At 39.8% G+C, this 24,634-nt stretch overlaps 1 protein-coding gene and 1 pseudogene across 7 annotated transcripts in view; both read right to left on the bottom strand.

Moving 5' to 3' along the window:
- The window catches only part of INPP4B (inositol polyphosphate-4-phosphatase type II B), a 440,596-nt gene that overhangs the window by 12,885 nt on the left and 403,077 nt on the right, over positions 1–24,634 (bottom strand). The gene's annotated exons all lie outside the window — the stretch shown is intronic.
- On the bottom strand, positions 3,972–4,052 carry LOC112934951 (U4 spliceosomal RNA; annotated as a pseudogene).

Below are 24,634 nucleotides of genomic sequence, written 5' to 3'. Positions count from 1 at the left end.
TTAAGGAGGTTAGTGCAGGATTCGGGCTTGAGAAACACTGTCTAACGCAAATAGGATTGTTATTTACATCACTGGCTTTGACAAGGAGGCAGTTACCCATGATGTGCAGCCCAACATTTTAAGTGGTCTGGTTGACTGGGAGTCAAATTGAAAGGACAGGAGGAAAATACGGGATTACAAAGTAACAGTAACAGCTGAGACCACATCAAGAAGTGTATATCGTGTATAACAAACTCTGAAGAACATAAAATGAAGAAATACAAGCAGTAACACCCAGCCGTATGAGCTGTGATTGATACTCAAGACTTTGTACAATAGCTGCACTTGGCTAAAATATGAGTTTTGTGGTTATGTGGTAGACCTGACATATATTTCTTTCCAGAAAGGTGGACAGATGAATGGGCAGAAATTAATTTTATGGCCAATATATAAATGATAATTTGCAAGATTTATTAAAAGACAAAGTACCAAGAAATATGGAAGACAATCCAGATGTCATATCTAATTACTCCAAACCATGAATCAATTAGCAAAGGTCCATGGGTCATATCCATGTGACATCCCATTGACTTAAGAGTCAGTTTTGTGAGTTTTTGCCAGATAGTGGTGTTGAGCTCCTAGGCCACATGGCTAAAAATACTTTTTATTCTTTTAATTCCTTTTACTAAGTAAAAGGCATTCATTTCTTGAAAATTAGCTTCCAAGAAATTGTTTAGGGGATCATGAAGAACTGGCTTTGTGAAAACAGTTAATCTAGTAGTAACCGAAGATTCCTATACACAAGTACGAAGCCAAAATGTATTAGGACACTTATCCTTTTGTTTTAGAGGATTGTATCTTAATGGATTCCACTCTAGTAAATCAGGGATTAGCTGTTACTCTCCTGACCTTAAAATACTTCCCATTGAGAATGATTAATAAAAAGTAAATGGTTAATTAAAATCCAAAATACAGATTATTAGCCTATACATTCCTGTAATTGTATAATGTATCCGTTTTAAAAAAATTCTCAGCAGATACCGTTGTACATAGTATACAGTAATTCTATATCTAGACACAGCAGCACAGTGTTTATACACTGGAGCGTCCGACAATCCTAGGCCTGAATCTGGTTTTGCCTCTTGCTGCCTATGTCACTTGGACAAGCTATATTTGGCCAAACTCTCATTTTGTCATGTTTCCAATGGGGATGATAATTGTATTGTTCTCGATAGGTTAACTACACACACATAAACAACCACGCACACAGATAGTGTGTTTAGCATGTCTTGCATAGACTAAGTACTCAATAAATGGTGGCTGTTATTATTGGTGTCATACATATTGAATTATACTGAGTGAATGATAATGAAATAATCTACAAAATCTCTCTATTAGTGGCGAATGAAAAATATACAGTGTAACACAATTAGCTTTATAGAAGTTATAATCCACAGTAGTGATTTCAAAAAGAGTATTTAACCATTATTTCTAATAATATTGTATTGTTATTATTTATATATACTAAGAATGCGTATAGATCGGAGTCGGATGGGCTGTTGAACAGTAGGATACTTTTTAACCAAAAGATGTTTTACTTGTAGAATATTGCTTTCTTGCTTTTATTATTACACATTTAATGATGCTTATTTTTCTATTTCACGCAGCACAAAAGAACTGTCATTCAATCTTATAATTCATCTTAGCCTACCTGAAATTATCATTTAATTCCGATGTTGTTTTGTTATAATGCTTTCAATCAAAAACCATTAATATATATAGAGATTTTTGCTCAAATATTTGTACCTTGAATAATTATAAATATTCAATCTCTTATCATTGAGATAATGATAGAGAAGTTTAAGGCAAACTAAATTATTAAAATGCATAATGATTTCTAAGGGGAAATGAGGTTGCTCTTTTATTATTAAAATAGCTTATTTATTCCCTAGGAATTACTTATTTAAAATTTATTTCTCCAGAAATTGCTACCTGATTACTTAAGTATAACCCATGTTGTTCTCCTATGTTGATAAATAAAGAGCAATTGCATATAGCCATAAATTAAAACAAGTACATAGGATTTTTTTGTCTTCCCTCTACTCTTTCATAAATGGGCGTGCATTTAAAAAACAACAATTCCCTGAAAAATTGTACAGTCAGGAATACATTGAACATTTTCATTAAATATTCTTTTTGAGTACAATGCCTTTATTTTATCTACTGGCCAAAATTTGCTGCACTTAAATTGCCCAGTTTGCTAAGACAGACTTTCCCATATTGTGTTCCATATGCAGTGTTAACAAAAGTCAATTTTCTTTCTGAAAGAATTTTTATAAGACTTTCACATATAAAAGGGGAGAGGCTCTTGGGAGCTGAAAACATGCTACTTCTTGGGTGTAAGCAGTTATTTCTCAGGTATTCATGATTATTCATTGAAATGTATACTTTGGTTTTACTCGCTGTTTATTACTTATTAATACTTCAACATTATGTCCTATAAGATGTATTGTGATATTCGGTGATAGTCTGAGGAGATATAGCCGAGAAAAACTTCCTTTCTTCTTGGAACACTGATGTAACATCATTAAAATAACTAGTATTCAGAGGAACATGAATTAGGAATTGCTGCCCTACAAGAGTTCAGAAAACAAACATACAGGCTAATTAGAAAACTAAACCATTTACTCACATTAATGATTCTGACAAAAATGTATTATTCTTACATACATATATTTAGATCAGATGCCATTTTATCTTGATTTTTAATCTGGATAAATAGCCCAATCTTCTTTTCACCTGGTATTGCATGAAATCCAAGACTGACTTAAATGCATGTACATCTAGAACCTATCACAAAGGAAAGCAATGTGACTAATATTATAAGTAAAGATAATGCCACTGCTCTCATTTCTCTGTCTCTTTTTTGGATAAAGTATGAAATGACACACTACACTGAAATAATATATCGTTTTAACTTTCCTAGAAACAATATTTAAACCTTTCTTGATCAAGAATACATTATTGGGGCTCCTGGGTGGCTCAGTCTTTAGCGTCTGACTCTTGATTTCAGCTCAGGTCTTTTTTTTTTTTTTTTAGGATTTTTATTTATTTATTCTTGAGAGACATATAGAGAGATAGAGACAGAGACACAGGCAGAGGGAGAAGCAGGCTTCCTGCTGGGAGCCCGCTGCGGGACTTGATCTCGGGACTCCAGTATCACGACCTGGGCCAAAGGCAGAAGATGCTCAACTGTTGAGCCACCCAGGTGTCCCTCAGTTCAGGTCTTGATCTTAGGGTTGTAAGATCAAGTCCCTACTCAGGCTCTGTACTCGGCATGGAGCCTGTTTAAGATTCTCTCTCTCCTTTCTCCCTTTGCCTCTCCTCCACCTCTCTCTCTCCCTCTTAAAAAAAGAAAAAAATTAAATTAAATTTAAAAAGAATAGACTATTATATCAGAGCCCCATCATATTTAAAGGTTTTTCAAGTATTTAAAAAAAAAGTCCCTTACAACAATTTTTTGTTATTCTTTAGATACATATTTTTAAGAATATGATTTATTACTTTTATTGTGCTAACTAAGCATTGCGCACTCCACTTTGGGGAACACCTATAGATATACACATTTCCAGGAGACAAGTCATGTACAAATAACTTACTTTCCCCAGAATTCCTATAAATGCTATATAATCATTCTTCTTTGTAAACAAGCATGGGAACTCTATTGGTGAGTTTTAAATACAGTTGTTGGAGAGAAAGGCTCCTTTCAAGTAGGAGTATTAAAAAAGGAGGGCGCTGGCAAATGGGAACCATATGGTACAAAGGAAAGAGCAGCAGAGGAAGTGTTGGGGGAACAGGTTGTGGGCTTGGTGCTCTGACAAACCCGTGGCGTGTACTGCAACTTAACTAGACTTAACTGAAATGCTTTTCGGGATCTAGGATTGCCCTAGATACTCTACGTCTAAAGTCTGAGCGGCCTCAACATCGCCATCATTTACTGTAGAATTCTCAATTAGCAATAATCGCGCCTCGGATAAACCTCATTGGCTACGACACTGCCACTGCGCAAAGCTACTGTAGAATTCTAATTCAAAATTTCTACCTCTTCATCACTCACCACATACCAGGCGTTGCGTTAGATGCTAAAAAGATGAGTAAGGATTGTTTTAGGCTTCAGGGCTCAAAGACTAGAGGGAGGAAGTATATCTAAATCAATACGAATACGGAGACCTCACAATGGATGTCAAGAAGGTAACACTCAAGCATAGAGAAAGGAACCGTGAGGCAACACATAAGAGATATCATTTGAGGTAGACCCTATAAATATGTGGCAGCTTATAGGAGGGGGTAGAAGCGCCGCAGAGGCAGATGGAGCGTGCACAGGGCAATGTCTTTAAGGACCTGGGGGTTTGTTGGTAGGAAAAGGGATACAGAGAGAGAGGGGCCAGGAGGGCAAGGGTCATGTGACAGACCACTGAAAAGTAACTAAGCAAGTAGGGGGTTGACCAGATGTCTGCTCTTTCTTTCTTTCTTTTTTTGAGAGAGAGAGAGAGAGAGAGAGAGAGAGCACACAAGGCAGGGGAGAGGGAGAAGTAAACTCCCCTTTGGGCAGGGAGCCTGACATGGGGCTCAATCCCAGGACCCTGTGATCATGACCTGAGTGGAAGGCAGATGCTTAACCAACTGAGCACCACTGGGCACCCCTGGATTTCTGTTTTGAAACATGAATTTTGGCAGCTACTCAGAGGATGAGCTTCCAGAAGGAGGAAGAAGGAATCTGGTGAGAAATGGTAATGCTTACTCTCAGGCAGACACTATGTGGATGCTGACATTCTGTGTTGTTATCAGAGAGGAAATCTGTTCGTTTCTACTGGTCGTTTTTTTTTTAGATATATATTTTATTTATTTATTCATGAAAGACAGAGAGAGAGAGAAAGGCAGAGACGTAGGCAGAGGGAGAAGCAGGCTCTAGGCAGGGAGCCTGATGTGGGACTCGATCCCGAGACCGCGGATCACACCCTGAGCCAGGGGCAGGTGCTCAACCGCTGAGCCATCAGGTGTCCCCATTTCTACTGGTCTTGGTGCCAGTGCTGGTATTTTGTTAGGAAAAATGAGAAATCGGTCTCAGAGTCTTTGTCCTAATAGCAGACCACCACATCCTCACATAAATAAAGGTTACAATTATATCTACAGTCTTGACCCAGCTTCTCAAAAAATACTTTAGATAGGTGTGAGCATTTAACTCAGAATTTACCTGAATCCTTCCATTTCTCTTCCAAGAATCAAGGAAGAGATAACTCAGACCTAGAAAATTGCAGGAGTACAGTGAATTACTAACTGCCAACCTTTCTACCAGAAAGGGAGAAATGTTGCAACAAGAATCCAAATTCAGGTCTTTCCTGTGTCAATTTTTGCCTCTGACATAAGGCTTTAACCACCATTCTCTCATTCCCTTGACGCTTAACGTATTCCTAGTAGAATTCTGGCCTATAAAATGTATAAGTAGGCAACATCATTCATTCATGTCCCCAGAATGTAATTTAGTGCTTTAGTAATAAAATACTAAATGATGCCTAGGACAGCCATATGAATGAAGGTGTCTTCCTAAAAGCCTAAATGGTTTTAGGGAGTTATTTGGACACTGGAGACATCTGTTCTCTTTTCTTAGAAATATTTTATGATCCTAATTAACGTATCACTAAGTGTATTTAGTGATATATTATCGTATATCATACAAGTTTGCCTTCACATTTTTTTTTTTCAGATAACCTTGCTGACATTTTTATGCATTCATTTAGAGACTTCGGATGGCAACGCTGTTCTATTGGTCATTAAAAAACCCCCTGATCACGCTACACGCTGTTCTGTTTTGTTCTATTATATATAAAGAAAATACAAGACCTGGCTGACATCTCCATGCACATAATTCAATGTAAATAATATGCTAATCCACAGCACCCTGCTTTTCACCTGTTTCTGTAGAGCTGAACGCCTTCAGAGCGGTATCAGGAAGTATCTGCACACTTCTATATGCACGTATGAGATAATCACTGCTGCAAGTTCAAGTTCATTACAGCCTCATTTCAAGTTCCATCTGGGAATTAAACTTAAATTGAGACTGAAATGGGTTTTTGTTATCCCTATTGTGCTGGTTAGGGGAGGTGGCTCATGATGATAGGAGAGTGATGGTGTCTGGGGAAGCCTACACAGAGTTCGGGATAGTTTACACCACACACACACACACAGAGTAATCTAACACTCACATATTTCCACAGACAGTCCAGAGAGTCATTTTTTTTTCTTTTATTGAGATCTGACTTAATCGTGAGTATCTGCTTGCTTGGATTAAGGCTTTGCAACATTTATTTTAATATTTTCTGATCCATTACTAAAACTAGTGCTGTGATTATAAGAGGCTGCGTAATCACAAAGGACTCCTAAATCATGCTTAAGTATATCCACAGTCCGAAAATGACATCGTTGGGCATGAAGTATTTAGGAGATGGAGATAATACTATACATGAGGGATGCAATCTTTATTGGGTACCCTCTGTAAAAAATAGATGGTCTCTAAGCCTGTGTTGCCTTATTTAGAACAATCTGTTCTATTGAACTTGAATGGATACTTCAAAGTCAGCTAATTTTAACCATTATCATTAGCTAAAGATCGCCTACTAAGCATTTTAGAAGAGTGACCAGAAGTGTGTGCATGAAGCCATTCACTAGTTTGAACCTTCTAGATTTTTTTTTTTTTTTTTTTGCCCTATTAGTTGAATAAATGTTTCTTGTGGACCTACTCTGGGCATTTCTAATTGCAAGTCACAGGAACCATGGGGCTAATGATACTGCATTTATTTTCAAAAGCATAGTGCATTAAAGTTGGTTTGATGGTTAAATAGACCACTGTTAATATTGACAATCACGGATTCCTAAGAGACACCTCAAAGAGGATTCAAACTCCGCAACCTTTTTGTCACATACAAGGACACACTCGACTCTGAAGTAGAGATGGACTCTGGACTTTACAGACAGAAGAGGCCGTGGTAGATACAACTGCCAACCCCAAATTCATAAAATAAAGCAGGTCTTTGTCAAGCAGGAAAGCTATTTTCTATCCTTTCTCTGATTTTTGTATATGCTTTAAGGCTAGTTGAGATCATGCTCATTAAATTCTTTAAAAGAAAAAATAAATTCTTTAAAAGAGTACAAAAAGGGAATTACAGAAGTATTTAAGTTGACCAAAGGGACCTATCCTTTCTCTGATTTTTAATTATGCTTTAAGGCTAGTTGAGATCATGCTCATTAAATTCTTTAAAAGAAAAAAAATAAATTCTTTAAAAGAGTACAAAAAGGGGAATTACAGAAGTATTTAAGTTAACCAAAGGGACCTTACTATGCACATTATATTCTGGGTCATCAGGATTAGCAATAAAGTGGTCATTTCAAATTAGAAGTGTTATAAAAAGTATTTGTTGAATGTTGTGTAAATTTTCTTTTTTTTCAAGATTTATTTAGTTTTATATATATATATATATATAAAAGGATTTGTTTAGTTATTTACCTGAGAGTGCATCTGCATGTGGGAGGGAGGAGCAGAGGGAGAGGGGGAGAGGGAGAGAGAGAGAGAGAAGCAGACTCCCTGCTCAGTGCAGAAACCCACACAGGGCTCAATCTCCCGACCCTGAGATCAGGACCTGAGCACAAATCAAGAGCCAGAGACGCCACCCAATCAACCAAGGGAGCCACCCAGGTGCCCCTAAGTCTAATTTTTTATAAACGTTTCTTTCTCTTTTTTTTTTAATAAAGTTATTTATTTATTTATTTATTTATTTATTTATTTATTTATTTATTATAGTCACACAGAGATAGAGAGAGGGGGGCAGAGACACAGGCAGAGGGAGAAGCAGGCTCCATGCAGGGAGCCCGATGTGGGATTCGATCCCGGGTCTCCAGGACCGCGCCCTGGGCCAAAGGCAGGCGCCAAACCTCTGCGCTACGCAGGGATCCCTAAACGTTTCTTTCTTATTCAAAGTTTCATTCTAGGGAAGTCCTGTGAATCCTTTAACCATCACAGCCACCACCACAACAGAAGCAATTAGTCTGAGTTTAGGAGCCGGAAATGCTCTTTTAAATGAGAGCGGCTAAAACTATGAACAGTGCTGCCTAAGTACATTTGACTTACAGAAAAATCAGCCTCCAGAAGATACACTGCTAAACGGGCATCTCCCTTCCGCAAAATGCTAAACTTTCCAAGAGACCTTTGATTAGGAAATGAGATGCAACGGCTTGTGGCACAGAGAGCACGTAAAGGGAACAAGAGGCTGGTAACTGTAAACGTGTAACCTAAGGAAGTGCTGGGAAGGTGGAGGAAGTCAGCCCCAAGGACTCTGGAGTCCCAGGCCAGCCCAAGCTTCAGATCCCAGGGGGAAGCTATCACTGGATGTTTTGGTCCCTAATAACGTGCCACAGGTGACCGCGAACCGCTTAGCCCAAAGGCACACAAACGTCCTCCAAGGAAACGAAGAGCCTCAGGGACTAACTGGTGACTAACTCTGCAGGGCGCTGGGGATGTTGATACATCACGTCCGGTCCTGACAGGCTGCCCCGACGACGGGGAACCCTGCTGTCCTCGAGCCTCTGGAAGTCCGAACAATACTAGTGACAAGAGGAAATGGAAGAAACGAGTCAACGTGGAGCTGTATCTTGCAATTGAAATGCCCCTTGTTGTCCGTCCAGGTTACCTGAGAGCCCCGAAGGCTCTGATAGGAAAATCTTCTCATCCCTCACTTGTCAACCGCACAAATGATGGAGGGGCGAAAAACACGAAGTTTTCCTCCTAAAGTTTGTAATGTTCTGCGCGGTCAGGGTACCCGTATCCACACTGACAGGCACCGTGGAGATAACTGATTACAGATGGAAAACTATAAATACATCATCGCATAACAAACCAACAATTAGGAAATGTAGCACATTTCACAGGAACTTTTGTAATGATAAAAATATTCCATTTTATGATGAGGATGTTAAAAACCGTAAAATCTTTCCATCTGCATTATTTTTATCTGTTTGCCTTATCCTAAAGTTACAGAAAATCAGGGCAGCCTGGGTGGCTCAGTCGGTTAAGCCTCGGACTCCTGATTCCGGGTCAGGTCATGACCCTTGGATCGAGCCCCACATCGGGCTCTGTGCTCACTGGGGAGTCTGCTTGAGATTCTCTCTCTCCCCCTCCGTCTGCCCCTCCTCTGCTCACATCCTCTTTCTTCCTCTTTCTCTCAAATAAATCGATAAATCCTCAAAAAATATTTAAAAAAATGAAGTTACAGAAAATCAACCTAAATTCCCGATTGGCTGCCACTTACGAAATCTATCATTCTTCCTTTTCAGTATTGGTGAGTGATCAAAAGTGAGAACGAAAGCGAAGATTCTTTCAAGTAGCGGCTGAATTTATCTATTTCCACTTAAGATTCAAAAAAGGCAAAATCTCAGTAGCTATTCCGGAAGTGAAAGACAGTTTGACACATGCAATCCCGGTGCGGGACTTGAAATTAAGGGGTCAGTCGGTACTGACGTGAACATCAGCAAAGACTCCTAAGCCAAACCAGAAATAAATCTGCCTAGAAATACAGATTATGGAAATTCTTCCATAGTCACAGGGAGAAAAATGAAGGCATAAAATCTGGAACTCGTAATATTCCATTACTGACGCTTCTATCAAAATGTGCTTTCTTCTTCCCTCGGGCAGTGCTCTTTTTCCTTCTTATTGAACATTTATCTAGAATCCAGAGAACCTAAGATTTAATAGGAATTTTAAAAAATATATATTCTTTTCGGCCCATTATTCCTCAAGACTCCATTCCAATGCCCCATGCAAAGGGAGCGTCAGAGGGTCTTGGCCTCCTGTGGACTTGGAGTACGTTCTGGATCTAACCAGATGGCATCCACCATATGCAGCCCCGCATGTATTTGTGTGCGTCTTGTCTGTCCTACCAGACTGGCGTTATTTTAGGACAAAGAACATATTTTATGTACCTAACGTGCCTTATCCTAATGAATCATACATAAAAATACCATTTGAGTCAAGGTCCCTCCAGAGAGCCAGGCGCTGCTCTTTCTGATACTTGGGCCGTATCCTAGGCTAGTTACTCAAGAACTAAATGCAATTGATTAAAATGGATTGTGCCTTAGCCTCAGCAAATCCCCGAAGCTCATTAGCACCACAGAGATTTAGAGTAATAGTTATTTGTACACCGATTGGATCTTTTAATCAGTTTATATACAGACTTGAAAATTAGGACCGATTCTGATTCTTGGCCTCACTCAGATAAAAAACAATCCCTCATTTTCACAAATGGTTTTTAAAATGAACATCATTGTATCATTGCACTATTATTTCTCAGATTGTGCCCTTTTTTCTCTCTCTCTCTCTCTCTCTTTTATTTTCCATAGAGTATCTTTGAGGAAGCTATTTTAGATGCAATCTGTTCTTTGTTCCAACAGCACATAATAGAACAACAGGCTAGATCCGCTCCGGTTCAATATTACGTTTAAAGCACAGCAGAGGGATCCCTGGGTGGCGCAGCGGTTTGGCGCCTGCCTTTGGCCCAGGGCGCGATCCTGGAGACCCGGGATCGAATCCCACGTCAGGCTCCCGGTGCATGGAGCCTGCTTCTCCCTCTGCCTGTGTCTCTGCCTCTCTCTCTCTCTCTGTGTGACTATCATAAATAAATAAAAATTTAAAAAAAAAAAAAAAAAAAAAAAAAAAAAAAAAAAAAGCACAGCAGAATTCATAGACGACTCTTGCGTAACAACCAGGATGAAATACTCAAGACAAGAAACGTTTGAGATTTAAAAAAATAAAAATACAAATCCTAAAATGGAATTCTATTTTGCAGAAGCATATTTTTTTTTTTTATATTGCTGAGACATTTTGATCCCATATTAAAACCAGCGGGGAGGCTCTTGGGCAGAATCAGCTTGTGATGATCTGTTGCAAGATACCTGGTTCTAACACGGCTTTCCCTCCTTCCGGGAATAAAGGGTGCAGGTTAACTTGGGTTGAGCAGTTATGGTGTTCACCGGTCTGGAGAGGAGGCCTCGTAAAATATAAACTAAGGGGAGAGATTAGGTTTTTGATCGAGTCACAGATTTCTAGCCCCATGTCTTGCCTGCCTCAGTCTGAACAAACCGGCCACAAAGGGGAAAAGTACAGGTTGGTTAGAATCACCTGGAAACCCATGTGTTCGTGGAGGGATCGGGGCTCCTAAACGTGGATACTTACAAAAGCTACTTCTCTAGTTTTCCTTAAGGTCATTGGTTTCTCAGAGAACATGACTCCATAAAGTGATCTGCTATTTATATTTACTGTCCTTATGTCTCAATCTTAGCCTCTGGCAAAACACTGAATTTTTTTTTTTTTGATATTTGGTTCATGTAATGTAATGTTTATTTTTGAGTCATGAAGAGAAAGTCTGAGGTTTAATGACATTCCTTGTTGGAAATTAGCAGCTAAGATTTGTAAAAATGATTGTTTATAGGATACAAAAAGGACTGACCAAAGGCAATTTAAACTCTAAAAATCAAGTCTTTGATATTTGCTCCTTAAAAAAAAAAAAAAAGAAAAAAGAAAAAAACAGATCACGTTGCTTACTGTATCCACCCAAAGGTATAGATTTTAATGACTAGGAAAGCTTCTGTGAACTCTAACTCAATATCGAATGGTTTTGTCCACCATTTGCATTAAAGAGGAAACAAACACTCAAGATACCCAATGATGTCAATGGATCACCAAAAATCACCCCTACCAGAAGAGCTTCTCTGAATTTAAGGTTCAGATGTGCCAAAATATAACACCGAACTTGGATAATTTCACAGATACGTACTGCCAAGTAGTTTCAAAGTCTCTTGTGGGTGGAATGTATCCTTCTTTTCAATTTTCCTGTCTGGTAATGATATCAATTTAAGACGACCTTCTCTCTGCAGCCCTAAAAGTGACCCCACAGTCCCTCCAACACCTGTGGGAATTAATTGCTCCTTATCTAGGTTTCCAAAAGCAGTTTATGTATAATATCATAAAAAAAAAAAAACTTAAGCCATAATTATTTATTTGTGTGTGATTCTCTCTCAATAGGCTTTGAGCTTCTTCAGGATAGGAACACATCATATTCACATATATACTCTTTCTTCCTTTCTTTTTTCCTTTCCTTTCCTTTCCTTTCCTTTCCTTTCCTTTCCTTTCCTTTCCTTTCCTTTCCTTTCCTTTCCTTTCCTTTCAAGATTTTACTTATTTATTCATGAGAGACACAAAGAGAGGCAGAGACACAAGCAGAGGGAGAGTAGGTTCCCTGCGGGGAGCCCGATGAGGGACTGGATCCCAGGGCCCCAGGATCATGCCCTGGGCTGAAGGCGGATGCTCACTACTGAGCCACCCAGGAGTCCTTCTTTCTTTCTTTTTTTTTTTTTTAAAGAAGAGAGAGAGAGAGAGAGAGAGAGAGAGAGAGAGAGAGAATGTCAGGCTCCATGCCTGGATCTCATGACCCTGAGATCATGACCTGAGCAGAAACCAAAAATTGGATGCTTAACCAACTGAGCCACCCAGTAATTCCAAAATGAAGCATGATTCTTGGTAGATAATAAGCATTCAAAAATTGCTTCCATCTTTGATGTAAGAGAATATTCTGAGCCATCTACTCCTTATGGTGAATGAAATACTTTTTAAAGAAATAATTACAATGAAAAAACTTAAATAAAAAAAGAATTATGGTCAACCATGGTCGGCCTATGCAGGCCCCACGTTGCAGAAAGAAAAGCACAGTCATCATCATGCTGTGAATCCGGCCTCTGTGGTGGTAACTGTAGGCCTTTGAGGACAGATGGCTGCGCCCCAAAGATGACATAACCTAGAGTTAGCTCAGGGGTCTAGCCTCACCCTTCACTTTCCCATCCCTGTGCTTGGGCCTTCATGAGGTAAAAGGCATCCTGTTCTCTTTGACATCCTTGTGCTGCTTGTTCAGTGGAGAACCAAAAGAACTAAACTCAGCCCAAAAGGTCTCTCTCGCCAATTTTCAAACTTGGTCAAGACTCTGTGGTCTTGGAGCACCTGGTGGCTCAGCGGTTGGGTGTCTGCCTTCAGCCCAGGTCATGACCCCGGGGTCCCGGGATCAAGTCCCACGTCGGGCTCCCTGCATGGAGCCTGCTTCTCCCTCTGCCTGTGTCTCTCCCTCTCTTTCTGTGTCTCTCATGAATAAATAAAATTAAAAAAAAAAGAAAAAGAAAAAAGCACAGACAAAAGGTAATCCTTCTGTCTATCTAATCCTTCTGTCGCTGTTGCCACGTTACAGGCTTACGCTATAGGGTTTCAAATAAGGTTCAAGGGAGTTCATTTTTGTCAAGTGCCTAGAAAAATGTAGCAAGCATTTTATAATGGGAGGGAAAAGAAAAAAAGAAAGGAAGGAGGGAAAGAAGGAAGGGAGGGAGGGAGTAGGGAAAGACCGACCTTGGTCTTATTTTACTTTGTGTTCTTCATGTTACGTTTAGAACATACAACGCAATTTTGCTTGCAATTATTTGTAAAGGGCCTTAAAAACTAAGAACGCTTTGAGAGACGGTGGCAACAGCTTCCAAAAAGGGCAGAAGGAGCTGTACCTACTTTTACATCGTAGAGGGATTTTCTTTTTTTTTCTTTTTCTTTTTTTCTTTTGCAATCATAGAGGGATTTAAACCATTAAGCAGAACACAGCAACCATTTCCAGATACTTGCAGGCTGACGTCGGGAAGGACGGACTGATGTACTCTACAGACCGACGTACTCTAGGTTGATCCAAACAGACGATGGATTAACAACGGGAAGTTATGGGGTGACAGGTGTCAGCCTAACATGAAGATAAGTTTTATAAAATACACGGCTGTCCAACCCCGGGATAGGCTGATACATAAAGTCGCAGACTCCCTGCTCCTGGGCGCAGGTGAGGGAGGCTTAGCTGACAATCTGTCAGGGAGGCCGTAGAAAGAATTCCCGCCTTGGTTGGCAGGGTCACCAGGTAATCTCTAAGGTCCTTTTCAAATACACAAGTCTCAAAATACCACTAATATGAAAAGTTACAAGTGCACAGAAATGGATGTAGCTTGAAAACTGATTTCTCGGGGAATAATGAGAAGGCTTGAAAAATAATGTTTTATTTTGTACCTGAAGCCTGTGACCTTTCACCAACCCATGAAAATAATGAGCAAAGTAATCTGCCTGCATATTTGGGGGGAAGTTGATGTGTCAACTGCCAGGTATTCTTCTTCCTCAATTTGTCTCATTTTAATGAGATACACACTATTCGATATTCTTTTTTTACTTTACTTTTTTTTTTTTTTTTTACTTAATATTAAATTTAGTGGCCCAAATAGCAGTGGGAGGATAAGCACATGTCTTACAAGTCATAAAGACTGGGTCATCCGAATGGAGGTGCAATTTATAAACAAGATCAAATTAGGTCTAAGGAAAATGAACATAAAAAGAATTTATATATATAAGCTATGGTACTTGTATTTATGTGTATATATGTTATGTTTATGTTGATAGCCATATATATGTGCATACATATATACACACACGTATAGATATTTCTGCCTACAATTTATAACTTGGGCCCTCACAGAGAGGAACATTAAGGAGATTCATTGCAATTCACTTTTCCATTTCAATTACTTTATTTGGATCATAAGTCTTGGCAAGGCTGCAAAATTCACTTTGTCAAAAAAAAGAAGTGGCTTTAGACTATTCTCTGAGGTGGCCTTACAATATTTCCTCAAACTCCGAGATCTAACCTTGCTCCGAGAATTCTAGGTAAATTCCTGCTGTTGCTTAGAGAAGCGTGTGTCTTCTCAGTTCAGACCCAAGAAGGGAATGATGTCCTGCCGTCCCCCGGCATCTCTGCTCCTGCCCCCGCCGCAGCAGATTTCAGCTACAGAATCTTCCCTTGAGAAACCTTCCACAACACTTAGCTAAAGGGCTAAGAACAATATCCAGGTGGAAAAATAATAATTACTTTATTAAGCATGTACTCATTGATCAAAACCCTGTCAGGCCGGAGGATATCTAGTTTCCCTTCCAACACTGATTCAGCAGGACAAGCTTATGGATACACCTCTGTTCTGACAGAAATGAAAAAAAAAAAATCAGTGTTAGCCACTCTTGTTGAGATCTTTCAATGAAATATTTATCTTGTGTCTAAATATTATATTTTGCCTTTAGCTATCTTGGCACCAATGGAGATAGAAGGCCTCATGTGAATAAGGGCGAGAGCACTGCTTCAGCAGTTACTTATTTCTATATATATATTTATATTAAAAATATATATATTTATTTATTTGCAGAGACGTGGCAAGAATGTCAGATTGCCTAGCATTTTCCTTCAAGGAGAAATAAACATCTATGGGGACTGCAGACCATCTGACCATCTTCCTAGAAAGGAACTTTGAGCTGCTGGGGAAAATTCCAGTCTAGATGATCTGTACAAGCCGAAGGCCCATCTGCCGTGGCCAAAGGGTCCCGGCCATGAGATACAGGAAAAATTGCACAGAAATGAAAGCAGATGCGTGCCTTTACCTCGTCAAACCCCGTGCAAATGAGAAAACTTATTTTTCCCTCCTACCCTCCGGACACATGGCTTCAGATTTTTTCAAGATTTTTTTCAGTTTTCTTTTTTCTCCAAGTGAGCAAATGGGTTAGACCAAAATTTTGCTTCCATTACTGATCAAACTCCAGGAGGAAATCAGCAGAGTCTGGCAGCATATTGGAAACATGTACTAACACTATTTTGACATTTAGCTCGAGATGAGGATATTCAAAAGGCAGTCGCTGACTTCCAAATTAAAGCTAATATTTTTAAAATACACATAAACTGATTTTTTTACTAGCACTAATATGCCAACATCCTCAAATTCTGAAGGCTTTTTAAAAATACTGAATATTTTTCATTCTCCTTAGAGTCCCAGCATCCTAGCCAAGAGAGTGTATCCTTCTTTTGTTCTTCAAGGGGTTTGGGCCAAGGTGGCAAAATAAACATCTACACATTCATGCTAAAACTATAGAAGGCAGACTGCAAAGGAACATGCATTTCTTTTACTTAGCCAAAATCGAAATAGAAAGCAATTTCTATTTTCCATTATGGTCTGAAACCATAACCTCAGTAATACAAAGTTTGAATTTATAAAAGAACTGTAAGGATTGCATTTTGAGGAGATTATAACCAACTACATGAATATCCAACTGCATTCTTTGCTAAAAAAAAAAAAAGATTTATTTAATCCACAAAAAAGCACCATTATTTGGAATTAATTTTCGATAATGTGCACTCTCTACTCTCCGTTCAGGAACCACACAATTCACTATGAACTTTTACTTAATAACGTGCACAATGAAATTGTATTTATGAAGTCAAACCACAGTGGGAAAGAAGCTTAAACTCAGCAAACATTCGTCAGGGTTTGCGCTCTCCGGTGGCTGTCGACCACACATTTCTCACGTGGTGGAGCTGGGCCTACAGCAGCTCTCTACAGCCGCCGCCGTTGCCTCTGACCTTATGGCCATGTGATACTTGATCATATGTACCTTGCATATATGCACGTGAGATTTTGCTATCTTACTGGAAAACTGGGTTTTCTTTCTTTTTTTGTGACTAGAGACAGTGAAGTTTTCTATACGTGTATCTATTTCAAGAGCAGCTGCTATAAAATCAGTTTGTTCTCATGAAGAAGAAGACACTTTAAAAAAAAAAAGAAGACACTTGCCTCTTCTTTTCTGGCAAAAATAATATCTCTTGACAGCTCTAATATGCCTTTTTCTCACTTTTGTTCTAGTCTTTCCAAGAGGAAAAAAGTCTTTATCACAAAATCAAACTGTGTTATAAACATTCCATCTCTGAATTTATGTTATCAAATCATATTATGGAAGGAAACTGAACAAAGGGTGATATCTACTGTATTCCTATTTTCCAGAGCAAAAGAGCAGTCAAAGTGATTGGCCAACTCTGAAGCATATAAAAGTATAATGCTATTATTTTCTCAAATAGTTGAGAGGACAGACATCACTTTGAAAACACATAAATTCAGATGTAGGAGACAGTATTTTTTTTCCAGTTGCAAAAAAACTATAAATCAGTATTATTCAACTTGATTTGACAAGTGCTAAGAACAGATTTAGGAAGTTTTTAGCTTAGGATAGAGGGGATGCTTTATGTGGTTTTATTCTTAGGTATTTAAATCCTGCCTTGTTTTAAAAAGAATTTAAGGCAGATAAATGGATACATAAAATGCAGCAAGATATCAAGAATGAAAAGTGGGAAAGAAACAGTAAATGCAAGGGTTATATCATAAAAGAAATTAGAAATGAAGCCACTAGAGTTTTTAAGAAGGACCATAAAAGAATGTTATCCATTTCTAGTAGATGGATCACAAAATTGGTTGTGAGCCTTTTACGAGTCCCTACAAAAGGGAAATGGCAAAATTAAAACACACTTGCACACACTCAGTCCCATCCAGCTATCCAACCCCCATACGCAAACGCACACACGTACTCGACTTGTTCTGGAGAATCACCAACCAGCCCGGTGTCAATGCTGCAGAAATGAATGCAAAGAATACTCACAGCGAGGGAACCTTACGAGGTGGTGAAAAATGCCTGCAGCACAGATGAGCTTTGAAAATAGTAGGCTAAGTAAGAGAAGTCCACGTATTGTGCAATCCTGTTTACGTGAGATGTCCAGAGTAGGCAAAGGTGATGGACGTTTTCTAAAATTAGATTGGATGATGGCCGTACGACTTTGTGAATACACTAAAATCTGCTGAATTGTACATTTTAAATGGGCTAATGTTTTCTTTGTACATTTCAGATAAACAGGAAATAAAGTTTTTGCTACAAATACACCTCGAATATTTCATGGGGTATTTTTTTTTAATTGAAGTATAGTCGAAACACGACGCTACCTAAGTTTCAGGTGAATGTTTTCTGTTTACATTTCAGATAAACAGGAAATGAAGTTTTTGCTATAAATACACTTCGAATATTTCACGGCGTATTTTTTTTTAAATTGAAGTATAGTTGAAACACGACGCTACCTAAGTTTCAGGTGTATAACATGGTGGTGACAGCTCTGTACGTCATGCTGTGCTCACCACAGGTGTCACCTACCACTACTGTACCATTGACTCTACTCCGCATGCTGTACCCTTTATCCCCAGGAGTAGTTAACTCGATACCTCTCACTCCATTTCACCCTTAAAGGGGTGGATTTAAAAAACTAATAATAAAAATAAATAAATAAATAATAAATAAATATAAATAAATAAATAAAGGGGTGGATTTTATGGTACGGGGTGCAACGGCAGATGTACGTGAGTTGTATCTCAGTAAAACTGCTCAACATGTAATACCATCCTTACACTAGCCCAGGGGTCACGAGACCAGGTACGCACGGCAGTCACCTGGAGAGTCTGTTAAAGCTCTGCCCGACGCCCACCACCCCGCTCCCCCGGACAGAGTCTGATCAGTGGGTGTGCGCGGAGGCCTGAGGAACCGCACGTCCGAGCTCTTGGGGCTGCTGCTGCTGCTGGCCTGGGGACCACGGGGAGCCTCAGCACACAGACTATACGAACAACTACAAGGGCTGCTTCTTTTACTTCCCTCAGTTTGGTTTGAGAAATCACAGCAACGCACAGTGTAGTAAAAACCAGCGCGAGGAGGAGGCGATCTTATGACAAAGGAGGTGGGAGCGGGCAGTGCAGCCACAGTGACCAGGGGTAACAGCCTCAGGGGCATTTCCTTTTTACTGCTAGGTGGTTCGACGGTCGTTGTTTAATTTGATCCTCACAACAGCCCCGTGAGAGGGAGATGCTGGGGAAATCGAATAGTCAGACTTTATCAAGCACTTACCCGATATTCCTGCTACCCATTTCTTCATAAACATTGTTTCCCGTTACATATAAAGAAGCCACAGGCTCCCAGGATTCCCTTCTCACTGCCAAGAAGTGGAGAGCCAGGCCCTCCACCCCCAAAGTCCTTCCTCTTAACCACTGAATACACTCACTACTCTTCACCAAGCGGCCTTAATTCTTAGATTTTAGAGGATTCAGAGCAATAACTCTGCCAAAACATTGCTGTGATACTTGAGAACTATCACATGTGATTGTTTTACTATAATAAACTACCAATTTTCCAAATGATATGCTTTATAAATTACACTCCTGATCTCTATAATGATGTCATTCACACTCCTATGAATCCTGATAGACTCAATGAATGGGAGCGAATGGGGTGTAATTGTGCCTGATGTATTTCTGCTCATAGGACTTGAGACCATTATCCTCGGGCATAAATGCATTACACTGGACGCTTGAACTTTTCTGTCATCTGTGATCTTCCAATCAGGAGAAATTCTGCAGTATTTTCTGTATTTTGACTGTTTTTCCATAAACCTATGGACTCTCCCAGTTGAATTTTTATTAGACAGCGGCCAATGAAGACTTGCAGTTTGTTCTCCTGGGCTAAAGACTGGAGCATTATAAGCAAAATTCAGGTTAGGAAGAGGGGTGAAGCCTTTCTATGACAGCGTTTACCCAAGTAGACCAAACACTCTGATGAAGGCAAGAATTTTTACGGAGCACACTGAAGGTACGTTGATTTTAACGGTTTGGGATTTATTCTCACGGGTGTCAGGGCAAACGTAACAGGCACATCAAGTGCAGGAATTCATGAATATCATCGTTTAGGACGAGGCTGAAGGTAATGACTGTTCATGTGACACTTGTGGAAAAAATTATTAGGTGGTTCAGTGAGTGAGTCCTGGGAAGCATTATTATGGGAGAAGTAAACGCCCTAACAAATACTTCGACTTTAAAAGCAAGCGAGGTCTGAGGTGGAGCTGCGGTATTTGTTTCACATCCACGTGTTTGATTCTGAGTTGTTTCTTTGAACGTGGTGTTCAGGTTCAGAAATACGCGGCTACACCCACTCACTTCCTCTGTTCTTGCATCTCAACCTTCCAGGAGCAGAAACAGGCTCCAGATTTTGGCATAATTTTAATTCCTCCAGGCCAGGGCCGCCTGCATCTCTGGCTATTTAAAGGAAAACAAGCCTTTCCTAGGACTAGTTCCTGCTATACCTCATTTTCCAAGTGCAAAAGAATCAATCACCTCCCTTCTCCCCTCAGTGTGTGTGTGTGTGTGTGTGTACGTGTGTCTCAGCTGAAGTCTCCGTTCCTTGTCTAAAATGGAGCACTAAAATGGCTCATTTCATGTCACAGGCTCCTGTCAAAACACTCCATTTCTCTGTCCAAACCCAAGAGACCCTTCTGGCCTACTCCACTTTGCTTTTTTTTTTTTTTTTTTAATATATAAACAAACAAACAAACAAAACAAAAATATTTTAAAAAACCATCACTCTTAAAAAAAAAAATCACTCCTGAAGCTCTCTTATCTAGAACTTGACTTAAATACAATAAATCAGTAGTTTATATACGCTGGAATCCTTTCTTAACTGGCATTATATGCAAACCTCCAATATGTGAAACGTATAATAAAGACGAGATGCTAGAAGTAGAAACACAGATGGCCGATCAATGCTTGGAAAGATGTCCAATATCACTTATCATCAGGAAAATACAAATTAAATCAAGATATCACTTTTCACCCATCAGATTGGTAAAAATCTGTAGAGTGCAAATATTTGGGCGAGTGGAAAATGGGAGTACAGGTGCACGGGCTGAGGGGTATAAACAGTAGAGCTATTTTGAAGAGCAATCTGGTAGCATCTAGTAGAATTGAAAATATAAATACCTTACCACCTGTTTAACTTTTTTTTTAAAGATTTATTTATTTGTGAGAGAGACAGAGAGAGGGGCAGAGACACAGGCAGAGGGAGAAGCAGGCTCCCTGCGGGGCGCCCGACGTGGGACTCGATCCCAGGACCCCAGGACCACACCCTGAGCTGAAGGCAGATGCTCAATCACTGAGTCCCCAGGTGTCCCCCACCCATTTCACTCTTATGTTTATTATACTGGAGAAATTCTCATACTTATACTCTTGAGTATATTCACGAGTATGCATCTACTGCACTGTTGTTTATAATAGAATATAATAGAAGATAATAGAAACAACCTAAAATTCAACAAAGGAATAGATAAATTGTCTATTCATCTGAGGGACTAGTATGCAGCCACTAAAGGAGAGGACTAGACCCAGGTATGAATGTAAACCTTAAAACAAACAAACAAACAAACAAACAAACAGGATACCTTTTAGAAACCAAATATTGATCCTGGGGCTTCTCTTCTGAGACCCTGAAAACCAGGGAAATTCCTCAATTTCAGGAGTATCGGAGGAGGCATGGGGTAGAAACAGGGGCTAGGGAGGAATAGGCAGGGCAGGTGGCGATGGGGAGGGCATGGGGGCCAGCCGACCCCCTGGTACCACTGGGCACGGAGACTGGAGGTTAGTGATCTCATTTAACACAACCATCACAGAGAGATCGCTCCCCCTACTTCATGGGTGAGGAAACTGAGAGGAGTTTGCCCAAAGACGTACAGATGATGAGCGTTAGAATAAGGATTTAACCCAGATCTTCTTGACTTCTATGTGGCAAAAGTTAAATCTGTTTTAATTAAATTCACTTATATTTGTTTCCATTAAACGTAATTAAAAAACATGTATTCCTGGGATGCCTGGGGGGCTCAGCGGTTGAGCATCTGCCTCTGGTCCAGGGCGTGACCCCCGGGTCCCGGGATCGAGTCCCACATCCTCTCCCCACAGGGAGCCTGCTTCTCCCTCTGCCCGTGTCTCTGCCTCTCCCTGTGCCTCTCATGAATAAATAAATACAATCTTTAATCGAACAAACAAACATGTATTCCCTCCACTTAGAATTCTAGGCCCTCAGGCAATAATTTCAAGAACCGAAAGAAGCGACTTATTTGGGAAGGTGTGTGCAAAGCTGGTAGCTGCTCTGGATGACAAGCACCGGATCTTGTGCCACTAGTAGTAGGAGACTAATATCCTACACAAAACAAATTAGGAAGATGACACAGACCTCAAGATCATGACTTTTTTAGTATCAAAATAATAGGACACACAATCAATGTGTGAAGATGACCTAAAATCAGGACATATGTTTTGTTCAAGAAGTTGGAAGTTCTTCCGTAGGCCATTCTTTGATTTCCCCAAAAAGTTCAGTTCTCTCTTGGTGGTTCATCTGTGGATAGCTTGTTAAAGGATACTTGCTCCAAAAATGATTTTTTTTTTTTAAAAAAGGGCATTCTTTGCCACTATCTCACACTTTACGGGAAACTGAAGCAAAAACACCCTAACAGAGTCAGTTATCACGGAACTATCAGCAACCCTAAGATGAAGGTGACTCCGTCTGGGCTTATTGTTATTATTCATCCTGGATACGGACTGAAATAAAACAGCAAACACACAACTGAAGTTCTCAAGGGAAGAGAGAACTCGACGTGCTGATGGAAACCCTGTTGCCCCTGACGCTGCTCTACACAAACACAGCCCTTTTGGGTAGATAACTGAAAGCTTCCATGAGTTCTGTCTCCACTGCTTATTATTCACTTTAATACTTGAAATAGGAGAGAATACGAAGCAGTAGCAGCTTTGTTCTGACTCCTCCAAACAAAAGAAAAATAAGATGAAGTGAAAACAAGACTAAGGAAGGAAAAAGTTGGGTTTTCTGTTTTAACACAAATGAACGACGGGACTCAAAAGTAAATCCCGCAGAAAAGTAGGTCATGAAAGTAAAACCTTTGCTGACATCAGTTGGTAAAGGGTCACTTACTTATAAAGCAGAAAATTTCATAAGTTATGAAATAAAAACAAAATAAATTTCAGGTGCAACATGTTGAGAATATGGCATCCAACAAGATAAAACTCAATAAGGGTCATGGGCCTTTTAGCCTTTTATGAATTTGATATTTACTAAAATAGAGAGATTAAAGGGTGACGAGCAGGTTGTATGCTTACCCTGATTAACCTTTCTAATGGCATATCAACTATTTTCCTTTTAAGGAGCATTACAGAACGACAGATTGCAGAGTCATGGAGCAGAAGGAAAATAAAAGTCACAGACAACTGAGCAATACGGCGTCACTTCGTTACACGGAATCCTGGGGTTCCTGCGAAGGGAGCTAAGATGGCCCTGGCATTTTCATTTTAATTCACTTTTTAGTGGCTATTCCATTCCCCAACACGATCGTTTTCTGATAAAAGCATGACATTTCATAATCCAGTCAAATTTTGTATTTTAAAATCCATTCCTAATTGACTATTAATGAAATACAAGCTTAGAAGTCCCTCCTGAAAACGCTTCCTGTAAGCGCACGGGGACAAAATGGCTCTTAACATCGACAGAGATCCCGTAACCAGCAACTGAGAGCTAATAGTGCATTATTCCTTTTTAAATCTTTTTTTTTTTAATTTTTATTTATTTATGATAGTCACAGAGAGAGAGAGAGAGGCAGAGACACAGGCAGAGGGAGAAGCAGGCTCCATGCACCGGGAGCCCGACGTGGGATTCGATCCCGGAACTCCAGGATCGCGCCCTGGGCCAAAGGCAGGCGCCAAACCGCTGCGCCACCCAGGGATCCCAACATTATTCCTTTAAAAAAAAAAAAATCTGCCAATTACGCGGCCACCATTTTGTAAATTTCCACTCTAGATGATCAGGGGAGAATCTGTCAGTACACGTGCACCTCAAAACTCAAGGAAGGGACAGGTACCCCTTATAGTCTTACACAAAGTAATTAAAATAAGGGTGGCAGGTATGAGGCCTCCTCCAGGTAAGTGGCTCTCTGCCTACTGCCCATCCCAGAAATGGCTTTGGAGAGAGACTCCTGCTACTCGGCCCCCTACCCCCTCGGGTTTCTAAGGAGGGTTGAGAATCATGGTTTTGGTCCTGCAATGCAGACAACGACTGGGAGTTCCTCACAGAGCCAGCTCTTCCCAGTTCTCCCCTAACTTGCTAATCTGCAGAGGCCCTTCCACTACGTCAGCCAAGCAGAGTGTAACCAGGGGTACGCTCAGGAGCGCGCAGCCATGGGCCATACTGGCTATGTAGGAAAAGCGGGAGTGAAATTTTTGAGAATAGTACAAAGTGTGGATTCAGACTATGAATTAAGATAGGTTTTTTGGTGGACTGTTTGATTTTGGATTTGTAGCATAACCTCTCCAAAGCTTTCAGTTTTATCTTCTGGAACTTTGGATTATAAATATGTCACAACCGAGTAATAATTTCATGTTTAATTCTAAATGTCTATCATGCACAAAACTTCCTAATATAGATGACCTGAATATTTTAGAAACCTGTGTTACGTATTCATTCATCTACCCATTCATTGAATATTTATAGAGAACCTACTATCATTAGGCACGTTCGAGGTCCTGGGAAGATTGTAATGGACAAAGGAGAACAAAAATACCTGTTCCCATGGAGTTTACGATGAGGGACTTTCTGACTAAGCAGCCAGATGAAGCTTTATTTGTTTCTCTTTATCTGTTACATTTCATTTATCCATAAATAATCTGAAACTTACAGAGAGAAGCACAATACAACAGAAAAAATTTAAGATAGATAAAGAAAAAGTAAAACTAAAATAACTCCAGCAATGATAGTATAACC

Source organism: Vulpes vulpes, chromosome 4 (assembly GCF_048418805.1).
Source record: "Vulpes vulpes isolate BD-2025 chromosome 4, VulVul3, whole genome shotgun sequence".
Classification (NCBI taxonomy): domain Eukaryota; kingdom Metazoa; phylum Chordata; class Mammalia; order Carnivora; family Canidae; genus Vulpes; species Vulpes vulpes.
This window is presented reverse-complemented; position numbering and strand designations above follow the sequence as displayed.